The sequence below is a fragment of the Leuciscus leuciscus genome (genome assembly GCF_965113295.1).
Source record: "Leuciscus leuciscus genome assembly, chromosome: 3".
Lineage (NCBI taxonomy): Eukaryota > Metazoa > Chordata > Actinopteri > Cypriniformes > Leuciscidae > Leuciscus > Leuciscus leuciscus.
In genome coordinates this window covers 68,164,218-68,181,427 of record NC_138727.1, presented here as the reverse complement: position 1 = coordinate 68,181,427, position 17,210 = coordinate 68,164,218, and the positions used below count along the sequence as shown (strand labels likewise).

At 41.2% G+C, this 17,210-nt stretch overlaps 1 protein-coding gene and 1 pseudogene across 2 annotated transcripts in view; one reads left to right on the top strand and one right to left on the bottom strand.

The window, feature by feature from the left end:
- The window catches only part of LOC309495688 (integrin alpha-M-like), a 264,013-nt pseudogene that overhangs the window by 8,952 nt on the left and 237,851 nt on the right, over window positions 1-17,210 (top strand). The window contains exons 2-3 of the transcript XR_014211778.1: window positions 7,534-7,648; window positions 7,927-8,021. The product of XR_014211778.1 is annotated as an integrin alpha-M-like (transcript). The remainder of the gene's footprint in view (window positions 1-7,533; window positions 7,649-7,926; window positions 8,022-17,210) is intronic.
- Window positions 1-17,210, bottom strand: part of LOC309495704 (DELTA-sagatoxin-Srs1a-like) — a 144,880-nt gene that overhangs the window by 60,680 nt on the left and 66,990 nt on the right. The window lies entirely within an intron of this gene.

Sequence of the window (17,210 nt, the reverse complement as noted above, 5' to 3'; positions counted from 1 at the left end):
GTATGGCATTACAAACCGTATTACAACCTTTTACGAATTTGTACAAGACTGAGCAGGTGTACAAATAAAAGTACAAAAGTGTACAATGGTCGTACAACATGAGAAGAACAAACAACAAACAAAAAAAAACAAAAAAAACACAAAAAAATTCACAAGAGGTCTGTTGTCATACCTGAGATTGTATGAAATTAATGAAAATAGTGGCTGTTTTAGTTTTTACATGACATAAGGCTTTCCTAAATTGCAAGAATTCATTTAAATAAATTTGGAAGATTGGTTTAACCTTCAAAAATTTACATTTGTGAATATAATGTTTAACTAAGAGTATACAAGTATTGTAAAAAAGTTCTTTCTTGCTATCTTGCAAAAATACTCCAAATTTGACATATTTGTACAGTATATTGGGTGCATCACTAACATATTCTGATATCCAATGTTGAAAATAATTCCATAAAGTTCTGGTATAATGACAATCAAAAAATACATGCTCCACAGATTCAATATCACATTCACAAAATGAACAACAGTTTAAATCAATATTGAAACGTTGTCTCAGAAATTCATTACTGGGATAAATATCGTTTAAAATTTTGAAATGAGTTTCTTTAGCTTTAGGAAAAATTGGGAGGGAGTGATATTTGGTTCTGATTTTTATTTGTATATCTTTTGGAAAATCATTGAGGGTGTAAAGTCTTTTTAATAAAAGTGGGTGAAGTCTATTTGTTATTGCACTTCTTATTATTTTGTTTGAACATTTTCTGTTTTTAAATTCTATTTCATCTATTATAAGCAAAGGAAATCTAGGTATTACGACATCATACATCAATAAACCTTTCATCAAATTGAACATTTCTAAAGGAATAGCCTTAATTATAGTATTATATTGTTTTTTGGTACATTTAAGATTGTATTTCTCTGTGAGAACAGAGTAATTAAAGGGATAGTTCACTTTGATATTAATTTTTGGTATGTTTTAGCTTACCTCAAGGGCATCCAAGATGTAGGTGTCTTTTTTTCCGCAGTAGTTTCAATTTTGATATTTTTAGGTCAAACCGTTCTTGTCTGTCAGTCATATAATGCAGGTCTATGGTCACCACCTCAAAGAGCATGCACAGAGTCCAAATTAAAACAATTCCCCGTCGTCCAAATTAAACAATTCCCCATCGTAAGTACACATTGATGGCCTAAGACACGAAACGAGCGGTTTGTGTGAGAAAACGAACAGTATTTAAATCGTTTTTACCTCTTGAACACAGCCATGTCCAAGTGATCTGAGGGCGCGGGCGGGTATAGATATATACAATAGATGTCGCCTTGACTACGGTTTCGCAGTAGCCAAGGCGACATCTATTGTATATATCTATACCCGCCCGCGCCCTCAGATCACTTGGACATGGCTGTGTTCAAGAGGTAAAAACGATTTAAATACTGTTCGTTTTCTCACACAAACCGCTCGTTTCGTGTCTTAGGCCATCAATGTGTACTTACGATGGGGAATTGTTTAATTTGGACGACGGGGAATTGTTTTAATTTGGACTCTGTGCATGCTCTTTGAGGTGGTGACCATCGACCTGCATTATATGACTGACAGACAAGAACGGTTTGACCTAAAAATATCAAAATTGAAACTACTGCGGAAAAAAAGACACCTACATCTTGGATGCCCTTGAGGTAAGCTAAAACATACCAAAAATTTATTTCAAAGTGAACTATCCCTTTAAGGACATTTCCATCAGAATCCATAAGATGTGAAATAGCCCAAATACCTTTTTTCACCCAGTCATCATAATAGATAGATTTTCTTTTGAACAATATGCATCTATTGTTCCAGATAGGCATGTTGTGTGGAGTAAAATTATGAGTATAAGACATTTTCCAATTTAAGAGAACCTGTTGATGAAATTTAGATAACTTGAGGGGTAATTTGGAAAGAGAAAAGTCACAGGCTAATAGGAATTCAATGCTGCCACATTTGAAAAATATTTTGGATGGAATATGAAACCAAAAACTATTAGGATTGTTTATAAAATTTTGCAACCATTTTAATTTTAGCGTTCCATTCATAGCTTCAAAATCTATTATGTTTAGACCACCTTCAGCAATGGGTTTAACTGCATCATTTTTTCTAATATAGTGATGTTTATTTTTCCATGTAAAATTAAAAATGTTTTTGTTTATTTTATTAATTAGATGATCAGGGACCGCTAGGGAAAATGCAGGGTAAATAAATCTTGTTAAAGCTTCGCTTTTGGTAATTAAAATTCTACCAAAGATTGATAAATCTCTTTGTAACCAAGAATTTAAAATACAGTAGGTTGTGTTTTGGATATATTGTTTTCAATGTTTAGAAGTTCCCTTCTTTTCCAATCTTTTGACAATATAATTCCCAAGTATTTTACTTCAGTTTTCACAGGGATTCCATGTAAGTTTGAATTGGGGTGCTCATGAAGGGCCATCAGCTCACATTTTTTAAGATTTAATTGTAACCCAGAAGCTTTGGAAAACATCTCCACTTTCTTAATTACTAGAGGAATTTGATCTGCATTTTTTATAAAAAATTGTCGTGTCATCTGCTAATTGTGTGATAATTAGAGGTCTGCCCAGAACATTTAATGGTTTCAAATCTGTACTGTTTTTTATATAAATCGATAATATTTCTACAACTAAAATAAAAATCAGAGGTGAACACGGGCATCCTTGCTTTACCCCTCTCTTTATCTGGAATCTTTTGGTTGTACCCTTAGGTAAAGACACTGAACTGTTTATATCTGTATATAACAAGTTAATCATATCAATAAACTTCTTACCAAAGCCGAAAAATTCAAGAGTCTTCAAAATAAAAGAATGCTCAACCAGATCAAACGCTTTATAGAAATCAAGGAAAAAAATGAAACCTTGATCTTCAATTAAATAGTTGTAATCCAATAAATCCAAAACTAATCTAATGTTATTGTGTATTGATCTATCTTTAATAAACTCTTAGTTAGTGAGTTTCACTAACAATATCTCCTATCCCAGACTTTAATCTATTGGCTAAAATTTGAGTGAAAAGTTTATAATCTACATTTAATAAGGATATGGGTCTAAGATTTTCAATATACCTTTTATCTTTTCCTGGCTTTGGTAAGAGAGTAATGACCCCTTGCTTCATCGTTGTTGTGAGAATATTATTCTCAATGCATTCATTGAAAACTGAAAATAACATTTGTTTTATATCTTTCCAGAAAAATTTATAAAAATTGGATGTTAAACCATCTTGACCAGGGGCTTTTCCCAAAGCCATACGCTCAATAGCAGCATCAAGTTCTTTTAGTTGTATTTCAGCATCACATAACAATTTAAAACCCTGTTCAACTTGAGGAATATTGTGTCTTATATTCTTGAGAAAATTTACAGAATATTCAGGAGTGTAGTTGGATGAGTATAAATTTGAATAAAATTTGTAAGTCTCTTCAGCTATTATATTTGCTTGGTGACATTCTTTGTCATTAATCATTAATACATCCAATTTATTCTTTTCTTGTCTTCTTTTTTCTAAATGGTAGAAGTAAGATGAATTTTTCTCCCCTTGTTCTATCCACTTAGCCCTGGACCGTACATAAGCACCCTGTGCCCTTTGAGTGAATAATTCATCAAGATTGGATTGTAAATTTGACAAAGTAGCCTTTTCTTCTTCTGTAAGATCATGTCTCTTACATAACATGTTAATTTCATGTACTAGGGTATATTCTTTTTCCCTTAGGCGTTGGCTTCTGATTTTACCCTGTTTAATAGAAATATTTCTCACTTTAAATTTAAAATATTCCCATTTTTTACAATAAGTGTTTAGTTCTGTATCATTTTCAATTTCCATTCATGTATTTCTTACCTCATTGACAAATTCTTCCACCAATAATAAATCTGAATTAAATTTCCAATAGCTCTTATAGTGGTTGATATTAACATTAGGTTTGAGATTTAATCCAATTAAACAATGGTCAGTTAAAGGTGCTGCAGCTATTTCAACCTTAGTGACAAATTCCAGTATTTCAGGGGATAATAACCAATAATCTTTCCTTGATTTTGCACCACCATTAGGTTTTATCCATGTATATTGACATTCATTGGGATTTTTTTGACGCCAGATATCAGTGAGAGAATGAGTATCTGTAAAAATCCTAAGAACTGTGTTATACTGGTTGTCATTATACAATGACGGGGATCTGTCTAACCATTCATCCGGTGCAATGTTAAAATCCCCTCCAAATATTGTAAAACTAATATTATAAGAAAGTTTGAAATCTGCGATTATGTCTGATATATCCTCCAACAGCCTTTTGTTCTGATTTAAATTGTTATACCCGTATATATTTGCAACAAGACATAATGAACCCTCCAAGTTAGCAAGGATTACAACCCAATGTCCATCTTTGTCAGCTTTATAAGTTATTACTTCTCCAGGAAATCGTTGCAAACATATAGCCACACCCCCAGACCGATTAGTCCCATGTGAAAAATAAATCTTCTCTCCCCACTGGTTCTTCCAAAAACTCTCATCCTCTTCACAGGAGTGTGTCTCTTGTAAGAAAACAGCATGAGCTTTAAAACCTTTGCAGAAAAGAAAAGTAGCCTTGCGTTTTACATTGTCTTTCAGACCTCTTGCATTTAAAGAAATAAAAGAAAGTTCAGATCTTAGATTAAACATAAAAAGGTTTAAATAAAATAAATTGACCCCAACCAAGGTAAGAGAACAGTTCAGTCTATAGAAATATTACAGGTAATTGGAGTACCCTTAAACTGTGAACATCCAAGCAGTTCCTCTATCCTAATATTAACTTTCCTTTATATGTTGAGCATAATTAAATTTTGATGATTAGATCCGTTTACCGTCTATGTATCCGTAAGGGCCCCGAAAGTATGCCCTTTTTCCTGCTTTTCTTGCCTCATCGATCCTCGGCCACAGCACCTCCCTTGCTTGTTTAACTGCCTCCGACAAATCTTCAGTGAAGAAAACCCTGGCTTCCTTGCAGACAGCTGAATGCTTCGTAAGATCCCAGATGTCATCCCTATCCTTTCTTTTCACAAACCGGATGATGACCGATCGCGTCCACTTCTCTTCCTTCTTCCCGACACGGTGCACCACATCCACTATGTCATCCATTCTCCCCGCCATGCGCGGTGCCACTTTTTTCAGTAGGTCGATAACATCTTCACGTATGTTTTCGTTCATCTTTTCTTTCATTCCCTTGATTCTTAAATTCCAGCGACGGCTGTGGGCCTCTTGCAGAGTGACTTTTTTCTTCAAATCACAGTTTTCTTTTATCAGCGACGTAACTTTTTCTTCTAAGACTGCCGCTTTTGTCTTGCATTCTTTTATCTCGGCAGCATTAAACTCGAGTGTTTTAGCTAGGCTGCAGATCATGGTACTATTCTCTCTGATTTTGGACTTTACCTCTTCCAAACCACTTTCTTGTTTATCAAAGCGGGAGTTCAGGCGAGTTATAGCCATCATTATAGACTCAAGTGAAGCCTCTTTATTGGGTTTTACCCTCTTTTCCATCGGAGCTCCTTTGTCCGGAGTGTTCAGTGGAGAGTCCTCAAGCTGCCGCTTATCCACACCTGCACAAGTGATATCCATGGCAGCGTAGTCGTGGAGCAATAAAGGCCCGCCTTTTGCTTTCATCATCCTCCCGTCCTTGGTAGCATCATCGTTTGAGGTCATTTGCGTACTATTTTCCTTCAAATCAGTTACTTTATGTTTTGTAAACGTTAACCGATCTAACCAACTTGTTTTTTTGGAAATTTTTTGTCTTTGTTCGTTGTTCTGAGGAACTTTACGGAGAGCAATTGAAAAGTTTTCCCGCTCAGTCGGCCATCTTGCTGGAAGTCATGGAAACAAGACATGACACAGAAACATGACAAGAACAAACCCAAAACGTGACAAATGTATACTTTTTACAAAGAAAGATTACACTTGAAATATTGTTAAAATTGTAATTGTTGTTGATTTATATGTTAAAACTGTATAATAAAATAGCAAAACATATATTCATAAGGTAACATCTTAATAGGTCCATATAAACCATATAAACCATATAAATCTCATTAAATTATTTATTATAGTTTTTTATTAGTGACACATTTGGGGAGAGGATATATTCCAAAACTTTATGAAAATACAGTATGAGAATTAACTGCATAGTTACTAGAAATGTTTACCTTGGATATTATGCAATTTGCATGCATACAAAATAAGTCCTCACACTCTTTACTTGTGGTAGTCATTATATAGCTCATTATGCAGCTCATTATGCGGGTCATTATGCGGGTCGTTGTCTTCTCAGGTGTGAATCACGCCCCCACGCATATTGCCTTTCCAAACAAAATGTGTCTTACAAAGTTTAAATCAATGTATTGTTTTATGTGAATGATTAGGCAGGATGATTTTCACATCATTTTGAAGAAAAAACTCTAGGCGACGACATCCATTAGTCAGAAGTCTTATGGACACATATTTAGTATGTGTTTTGTGGCCTTATTTCAGAAACTTTCATTTTTAGTTTTTTTCAATAACCATGCATAAACATTATTCTCTCAAAAATACAAACATGTACATACATGTTGCTCACATATTATGGTAGCCCTGTTTGTGCTAAATAGAGTGTAATTATACCTTTGCCATTAATATGTTTATAAGCAACTGAAAAAAGCACAAATGTCAGGGCATGTCAAAACATCTCAAGGACCCCAAAAACACCTTAGACCCCAGAGGGTTAAGGTAAATGAAAATTAGCAGTTTGCTTCAATAGTCTGTAGTAATTTACAGAATTACAGTAATGAGAAAAAAAAGGTAGAAACTAAAAGTACATACTGTAATTCGAACAAACAATTGAGGGGCTAATCCTGCCTCTCTCTAGCATCAGGTCACAAGACAATTAGTCTTTCTGAGCTCTCTCTCGCTCTCTCTCTCTCTCTCTCTCTCTCTCTCTATATATATATATATATATGTGTGTGTGTGTGTGTGTGTGTGTGTGTGTGTGTGTGTGTTTGTGTGTGTAACAAGTCTAAACCAAGACCCCTGCTTAGCCTTGCAATCAGCAGTGTTTGAAAGGCACAAGGCTGAAATCTATTCTGTTTTGAATGTGTGGTTCACAGTTTTGACAGCAGTGTGTTAGCATTTAAACAAAGTGCTGTAAATCCACAGTGTTGTGCAGGTTGTGGTTAAAGTCATGGGATAAGTGTGTAGAGTTTTGAAAACTGTGTTCAAGCAATGAAAAACGAACTAGAGTTTGGTCCACATGAACTGCTGCTGTGCAGAGTTTTGCACATGTGACTCCAGTTGTGCCACTGTCGTTTAGCAATCGAAAAAAAAAACTGTAAATTAAAATATAATACCAAATACCAGTTCAGCAAAACAGACAGCTAAAATAACTGGATACAACCTTCTGCATTTTTACAATCATTTTTTTTAGCGTTTAACTTTTTAAGTGAATCTTTTAGAAACAGTCTCACAAGCGTCTCCTGATGTCTCAACAGTCTCTCTCGCTTCTCCAGCATCTCTTTCAGAGGCCTTCAATATCGACACTGAACATCCACTGAGATTTAACGGCACGGCAGAAGATTTCTTTGGTTACAGCGTTTATCAGTCGGAGTTTGAAAACAGGAAACAGTGAGTGAAACACACACACACACACACACACACACACACACACACACACACACACACACACACACACACACACACACACACACACACACACACACACACACACACACACACACACACACACACACACACACACACACACACACACACACACACACACACACTAACCACAGATACACACTGATTGCTAGGATGTGTTTTACATAAATAAGGTAAACAATACATTTTACTCTACATGTGTTTTCTGAGGGTCTGCTTGATTGTGAGGGTGTTTTTGGCAGGATCATCGTTGGAGCCCCACTAAAAGGAAACTCAGCGGGTGAAATGTACAGTTGCACAGTAGATCTGCAGTCCTGCACACCACTGCTCTGGACAGGTATCACTGTCACACACACTATCTGTCATGACCACCGTCACACACACTATCTGTCATGATCACCGTCACACACACTATCTGTCATGATCTCTGTCACACACACTATCTGTCATGATCACCGTCACACACACTATCTGTCATGATCTCCGTCACACACACTATCTGTCATGATCTCCGTCACACACACTATCTGTCATGATCACCGTCACACACACTATCTGTCATGATCACCGTCACACACACTATCTGTCATGATCACCGTCACACACACTATCTGTCATGACCACCGTCACACACACTGTCTGTCATGATCACCGTTACACATACTATCTGTCATGACCACCGTCACACACACTATCTGTCATGACCACCGTCACACACACTACCTGTCATGACCACCGTCACACACACTATCTGTCATGACCACCGTCACACACACTGGGCCCTATTTTAACGATCTGAAACGCAAGTGTCAAAAAGCGCAAAGCGCAAGTAACTTTGTGGGCGGGTCTCGGCGCTGTTGCTATTTTCCCGGCGGGATAAATGCCTCTTGCGCCCGGCGCAAATCTAAAATGGGTTGGTCTGAAGTAGCTTCATTATTCATAGGTGTGGTTTGGGCGTAACGTGAAATAAACCAATCAGAGCGTCATCTCCCATTCCCTTTAAGAGCAGACTCGCTTTTTCCATAGCGGATTGCTATTGTAACGGCGGATTTGCCAGGCGCGCGCCAGGAGCGGTTCACAGCCGAGGAGAGCAACGCTCTCGTCACGGCCGTAAAAGAGAGAAGTTACATTGAAATGGAGAAACACACCCAAATTAACTTCGGTTAAACAGGCGTATGATAATTTGGGTAAATGTGTAAGCTAGATGTATGCTTTTATAATAAATTGTCTATCTATCTATCTATCTATCTATCTATCTATCTATCCATCCATCCATCCATCCATCCATCCATCCATCCATCCATCCATCCATCCATCCATCCATCCATCCATCCATCCATCCATCCATCCATCCATCCATCCATCCATCCATCCATCCATCCATCCATCCATCCATCCATCCATCCATCCATCCATCCATCCATCCATCCATCCATCTATCTATCTATCTATCGTAATAATGTATGATTTGCAAAAATGAAAACTGCTGCTTCTGTGTAGATGAGAGAATCAAAGTGTATGCGCGTTGTGCACACGCTACATTGATTATGGCCAAGCATGCGCCCTTAAAATAGCATATGAATAACATGCGCAACGCGCCTCTGACTTTAAACTATTTTTTCCTGGTTAGTGGCGCAATTGTTTTCTAAACCTGCAAAATAGCATGAGGGAACGTTTGCGCCGGAACACGCCTCCTCTTTGCGCTGAACCGCCCCCGGGAGCGCAAGTGTATTTCCTAACTTACCGACGTGCTTCTGTGGAGGGAAAAGTCCGCTTTGCGCGGGTGCAAAATAGGAATGATACATGCGTTGGTGTACAAAGTCATTTGCGCTGGGTGCAAGATAGGGCCCACTATCTGTAATGACCACCGTCACACACACTGTCTGTCACGATCACCGTCACACACACTATCTGTCATGACCACCGTCACACACACTATATGTCATGACCAACGTCACACACACTATCTGTCATGATCACCACCGTCACACACACTATCTGTCATGATCACCGTCACACACACTGTCTGTCATGATCACCACCGTCACACACACTATCTGTCATGACCACCGTCACACACACACTATCTGTCATGATCACCGTCTCACACACTATCTGTCATGATCACTGTCACACACACTATCTGTCATGATCACCGTCTCACACACTATCTGTCATGATCACCGTCACACACACTATCTGTCATGATCACCGTCACACACACTATCTGTCATGATCACCGTCACACACACTGTCTGTCACGATCACCGTCACACACACTATCTGTCATGATCACCGTCACACACACTGTCTGTCACGATCACCGTCACACACACTATGTCAAGTCAAGTCAAGTCAAGTTTATTTGTATAGCGCTTTTCACAATACAGATTGTATCAAAACAGCTTCACAGTATTAAATTAAAATAATACAACAAAGTTTGTTTCAAGAGGAATTTATTGATTGATAAAATTAAATTAAATATCCCCAAAATATCCCCAACTGAGCAAGCCAAAGGCAACAGTGGCAAGGAACCGAAAAACTCCATCAAGTGACCTAATGGTGTCCTAAAACTCCATCAGGTGACCTAATGGAGAAAAAAAACCTTGGGAGAACCCAGGCTCAGTCGGGGGCCAGTTCTCCTCTGGCATTTATGAGCTAGAGGCCAGATTGTAGTTTGAACTGTAGGATTATATGAATGCCTGGCTGAAGAGATGCGACTTTAATCTAGTTTTAAACTGGGAGAGCGAGTCTGAGCAACGAACAGTATCAGGAAGACTATTCCAGAGTTTTGGAGCCAAATGTGAAAATGCTCTCCCTCCTTTGGTGGTTCTGGAGACCCTAGGTATAACCAAAAGCCTTGAATTTAGTGATCTTAAAGAGCGCGATGGATTATAGGGTGATAGAAGATCCGTTAAATAGACTGGAGCTAAGCCGTTTAGGGCTTTATAAGTCAGTAGCAATATCTTATAATTAATACGGAGCTTTATAGGTAACCAATGTAGTGATGATAAAATCGGTGTTATATGATCATATTTTCTTGATCTCGTAAGAACTCTAGCGGCGGCATTTTGGACTAACTGTAGCTTGTTTATTGAGGATGCAGGACAACCAGCTAATAAAGCATTACAGTAATCCAGTCTCGAGGTCATGAATGCATGAACTAACTTTTCTGCATCAGAAACTGATAGCATATTACGTAGCTTAGCAATGTTTCTAAGGTGGAAAAAGGCTGTTTTTGTAACATATGAAATATGATTTTCAAAAGACAGGTTGCAATCGAGTATAACACCCAGGTCTTTTACTGTAGAGGATAAAGTAACAGGACATCCTATGATGTTAAAGTTGTATTGTGCGAGGTTTTGTGGGCGGTTTTTTGAACCGATAAGTATTACCTCTGTCTTGTCTGGATTTAATAAAAGAAAATTACGCGTCATCCAATCTTTTATATCTTTAACACACTCTGTCAATTTGGAAAATTTAGCGTTTTCATCCGGCCGTGATGAAATATATATTTGAGTGTCATCAGCATAACAATGGAAACTAATTCCATGTTTCCTTATAATATTTCCAAGTGGCATCATATATATTGAGAATAACAGAGGGCCTAACACAGATCCCTGCGGCACTCCATAGTTTACTGGAGTTATGATCGATTTTTCTCCATTTAAATAGACAAAATGGTAGCGGTCATATAGGTATGATTTGAACCAGCTTAGTGCTTGTCCTTGAACACCAGTATAATTTTGTAGTCGATCTAAGAGTAATGTGTGATCTATAGTATCGAACGCAGCACTAAGATCAAGTAAAACTAGTATTGAGATACAGCCTTGGTCAGAAGCTAAAAGTAAATCATTTGTGATTTTAACGAGCGCAGTTTCAGTGCTATGATGCGGTCTGAATCCAGACTGAAACTTTTCATAGATATCATTTTGTTGCAAGAAAGAGCCCAGTTGAGCGGACACCACTTTTTCTAATATTTTAGACATAAATGGAAGATTTGAAATGGGTCTATAATTTGCTAGATTATTATGATCTAATTGTGGTTTCTTAATGAGAGGTTTTATAACTGCCAGTTTAAATGTTCTTGGAACATGACCTAAAGATAAAGACGAGTTAATAAAATTGAGGAGAGGCTCTTCCACTACAGGTAACACTTCTTTCAGTAGTTTAGTTGGTATAGGATCTAATAAACATGTTGTTGTTTTAGATGAAGTGATAAGTTTATTTAACTCTTTTTGTTCTATAGTTGTAAAGCACTGTAATTGTTCTTGCGGGGTGATAATTGAAGCTGAATTATAAGGCGCGATTGAAGATTGAACGTTTACAATTGTGGTTCTGATGCTTTCTATTTTCTCAGTGAAGAAGTTCATGAAATCATTACTACTGAACTGTAACGGGATATTTTGTTCGGGTGACGTCTGTTTATTTGTTAGTCTAGCCACGGTGCTAAATAAAAACCTTGGATTGTTTTGGTTGTTTTCTATTAGTTTGCGGAGGTGCTCAGCCCTGGCCGCTTTTAGGGCCTTTTTATAACGTGACACACTGTCTTTCCACGCGATTCTAAAGACCTCTAAATTAGTTTGTTTCCATTTACGCTCTAAAATACGGGTTTCTCTCTTTAAAACATGTGTAGTATTGTTATACCATGGTGCTTTATTTTTCTCTCTGACCTTTTTTAATTTAATAGGTGCAACCACATCCAATGTTCTAGAGAGAATGGTGCTCATAGTGTTAGTTAGTTCTTCTAGTTCATCTGTTTGTTTGGGTTCAGGCAGCAGCTGAGACAGATTAGATAAGCAATTTGAGAAATTATCTATGGTGGATGGGAGGATTGTTCTGCCTGGTTGATAACGCGACGCCGCATGACATATTATGCAAGTTACCATGTAGTGATCAGTGACTTCATCACTTTGTGGAATGTGTCAGCCTTTCGATGTTGGCCATGGATTCGGGGAATGACGATTAACTATTTTGCACGCACTCCACACCAAACGCAGTATTCATTTCAAAAGCTTTATTTCTTTAACATTTCTAAATTAAGTTCATCATTTCAATAAGCGAAAAATCCAGACAAAACTGTAAGCAACAACCTTTCCCAAATCCAATCATTAGTTCCCTTTCAGTTGAGAACGTCAGATGTAGTCGACTTCGACTGAATGGGATCATGCTAGGGAGCCTGTCTTCTTCGAGTACTATTGAACGAGCCAATGCAAATTGGCGTGCGTGATTCACTCCGCCCCCGCGGCACGGGTATAAATACAGAAGTGGATGCACGCACTAGTTGCTTTTTGCTTCGGAGCCGAAGAGTATTGTTGTATACAATGAGCGAATGTGTCGGTGTTTTTCTATGAAGACTCTGGTGATTTCTACAGCGCGAGTGCAGCAGTGGTCGCAAGCTTTTGAGCTCTCAACTGCTGTTTTAACAGCATCAAATTTCTGTGTTTGTTGACGGCTGGTTAGAGGGCGGAAAAGTGAGTGCTTCACTGTTTCAGTTCACTGTTCAGTGTTGCCGCGGTCATTCCCCTGTGTGCTCCGGCACTGGGACCCATTTCCTGAAAGAGCAACATGGGTGCGTTTGCTTCTTTTTCAAGATGCTATTCCACCTGTGCGTTTCTGGATGCGATCGTTCCCTGTCCCCCCAAATGGACGGTCACAATGGTTGTATCACGTGTTTGTAGAATGTACATGCATTAATGTATGTGTATATATGCAGCATGCTGAAGCAGCTTTAGTGGATAGCTTGTGTTCTCATTGCAAGGATATGACTATCGCGGTGTTGAGATCGAGACTCACCTTCATGCGTGAAGGTGGAGTCCCCATTACCACGCCCCGCTATGGCGGCGTGTGGGATGGGTGATCAGAGGATCATAGTGAGGCTTCCCCGCCCGGTAAAAAATCCCTGTGGGCCCCTCACTCCTCTATCACATCGCAACCGGTGGAGCCCCCCGTTGAGCGCGTTGGTCCCTCTGTAATGGACCGACCAGCCGTTTCATTCGGGGCCTCTCCAGAGGACAGGATGCCGATTGCAGCATCGGAGGGTTAGCTAACCTCTGGAAATGATGACTCGGCTGTGTTATCTCCCTCTAGGAGTGAAACGTTGCCCGAGCCGGATCCAGAAACGTCAGCTATGCTGAATCAGGCCGCTGAGGCTGTCGGGCTTGAGTGGAATCCTCCACCGTGTCCTGAACAGTCTCGGTTGGATGATTAGTATCTCGGGGCGGGCCACGCTGGTTCTCAGCTTGCCGCCCCAGTGCCTTTCCTTCCTGAAGTGCATGGAGAGCTTACCAGGTTGTAAGCGGCACCTTTCTCTGCCAGAAACTGCCTGAATAAGCTTTTCCCCCCTCACTACCCTTGACGGAGGAGCGGTGAAGGGTTGCGAGGCTGTCCCTCCAATAGAGCGGTCTGGCGCGACACAGGTGCACCTGTGTCCGGCGGCTGCTGCTTTTTGGACGGGGCCCCTCGTCTCCCCCTAAAGCCGGTGAGTTCTCGCCCGTTCTGACGGCTTACAAGGCCTGTGGGCAAGCCGCCTCCTCTTGCGTGCCATGGCGCTGCTACAGGTCTGTCAGGCCAGGGCACTCATGGACATGTACAAGGGTAGCCCAGACCGTGCGCTCATAGGTGAGCTCCGCACCGAATCCGACCTCGCCCTCTGGGGCACAAGTGTCGTGGCGTGCATGATCGGTCTGGCGATGCCCATGTTAGTGGTCCAGGAGCACCATCGTTGGCTCAGCCTGGTTGTATGGCGGACAAGGTTCGGTTCCTGGTCTTCCCAATTTCTCAGGTTGGGCTGGCCAGCGATGCGGCGGAGAACTGCGCCCAGCAGTTTTCTGCCGCCCAAGCTCAGGCGGAGGCCATCCGGCATATCCACTCTCTCCCCCCGGATGAGGGCCGGGTGGAGTCTTTGTTTGTGTGTGTGTCTGTTCCACCGCTGGCTCCCAAAAAAAGGGTGGATCAAGCGGTACCCATACTTCAAAGAAAGAGCAAATTCCTCTGTTCCTGGGTCCCAAGAGGTCAAGTCTGGCAGCGTGTGACCCTGTAAAGCCTTGCACCCCTCAGCCCCTCTCTTGTTCGCCAGCTGGCAGCTGGGTGCGGTTCGACGACCCGGTCATCCGCCTTCTCACGCATCCCCTGCCACCAAGTGGAGTCAGATAAGTGTTGCACTGCACACTCAGATTCCGCTTAGGGCCGCCTACAGGCCTCTTGAGCCGGATCCCTGTCCTCCACTTCGCTGCCCCACCTCGGGTACGTCTGTGGTCCCTGGTCTCTGGTCCGGTTTCGTGGAAGTCTAAAACGCTTCCCAACCGATGCCCAGCCTGGCCCCAATCGGTACCTTCAGACTCGGCTTGCGATTCAGTTCGCTTGGCTTCCGCCCAGGCTCAGTGATATTCATCACACCTAGGTGTTGAGCAGAGCTCCTGTCCTGTATGTGTACGCCGCAGTTCTACTGGCGAAGGACGCAAGCTAGCTGTTCCCTCCAGCCGATATGAAGTCTGGCTTCCAAGAGCCTGTACTTCATTGTACCCTTAATGTGTGGTGGGTTACAACCATCTTGGATCTGTGTCAACTGAAACGGGCCCTTTTTCGGAAGGTTCGTCCTGAAAGACGTGTACTTCAGATCTCTATCCTTCCGCTCCACAGGCGAAGAGTTCTTGCGTTCGAAGATACGAAGGATCAGTACATGGTCCTACCCTTCGAGTGCTCCATAGCCAGTTGGGTCTTCAGGTCAACTGGGAAAGAGTATCTTGCCCAAGGGATAAGAATCTCTTTTCTAGTGTGGAGATGGTCTCGGTCTAGCACATCTCTCAGATAGAGGTGTGTCAGCTCAGTGCTATTAAAGAAGTGAGAAAGGGTCCCACTGAAACTTTCAGAGGCTCCTGGGGGCATATGTCAGACGCAACCACATGGCTCCTCCATATGAAGACCGCTTCAGCACTGGCTTCAAGGCCGAGTCCTGAGGTGGCAGTGGCAGAGCGACACACTCCGTGTGGTGAACACCCTGGCCTGTCGCCAAACCCTCAGCCCATAAATAGACCTTTTGTTTCCCCAGGCCAATGGCTCCTGGAACAAGTCTCCACTAATGTCGGCTGAGGGGCCACGTATAAAGGGCATGCAGTAACAGAGGTCTGGGCGCCCTCTGACTGCATTGGCATTCATTGCTTCGAGTTGCTTAGTTTTCTCGCTTTGAGACACCGCTGCTCAGCGAGCATGTACTGTTCTGACAACATTGCGACCGCCGAGCTGCGCTCCCCTCGCATGTTGCAACTCGCCCACCACCTCCTCCTTGGAGTCAGAAGCTTCTAAGGTCGACTTATTTCTGCTGGCTTGCTCAATCATGCCACTGACAAGCCTCACGACAGCCTCTGGTTCAGATACAGTGGAGACTCCGTCCCCAGCTGGCCAGCTGTTTGGGACCACTTCGGAGCCGCACAGCCACGTCTGTTGCCCCTCCGGACTCGTCCCTCCGCCAGTTGTTTCTTCTCCTGTCTGAGCGGATATCCCTCGACACAGAAAGAACTCTGGCAACAGCTGGCCCTGGGGTCCCCCGCAGAAATGTGTTCCCCAGTGAGCCTTCTTGCACTATGGTGCTAAAATCAGGAAGAGATGGAGCAGGTCTTGCTAGTTGCCCCTCATTGCCCCAACCGACCTCTCCTCTCAACAGCCTTCCTGACTCCTTCCTCTGAGTACATTCTCAGGGATGGGGCACAACGGCACCCACATCTAGACCTTGGAGAGTTCCAGGTCTGGTTCCACAAAGAACGGGATGCGGAGGTTCTGGTTACTACCGCAAGTTTCAAGTTTCAAGTTTGAATTTATTTATATAGCACATTTAAAAACAGCAAACAAGGCTGACTAAAGTGCTGAACAATACACAAGATAAAGAATAAGGACAAACCACACATTCATGACAAAAGCTTAAGAAAAAAAACAGAAGATTTAAAATCAGTTAAAGACTGAGCCGCTCTGATGTAAACCGGAAGGCTGTTCCACAGCCTAGGGCCGGCAATAGCAAAGGCTCTGTCTCCTCTATTCTTTAACCGTGATCTGGGGACGGACAAAAGACTCTTATCACCGGACCTCAGGTTTTGTGTAGGATTGTGTGGACAGAGTAGCTCAGACAAATAGCTCGGTGCCAGATAATTTAAGGGTTTAAAAACAAGGAGAAGAATTTTAAACTCAATTCTAAAATGCACAGATAGCCAATGCAGCGATTTTAAGATAGGAGAAACATGATCAAATTTACGTTTTCTTTTGAGGAACTTTGCAGCAGCATTCTGTACTAATTGGAGACGAGCAATAGAGTATTTGGAGATGCCATAGTAGAGAGAGTTGCAATAATCCAACCACGATGTAATGAGCGCATGGATAGCAATCTCTAAGGTTTTCTCAGAAAGAGAGGATTTGATCTTAGAGAGAAGACGTAGCTGGAAAAAACAAAAATTAATCACTGCATTTATTTGTTTTTCAAATTTGAGGTTCAGATCCCAAGTTCTTAATGCATGATGAAGTAGAAGGAGAAAGGTAA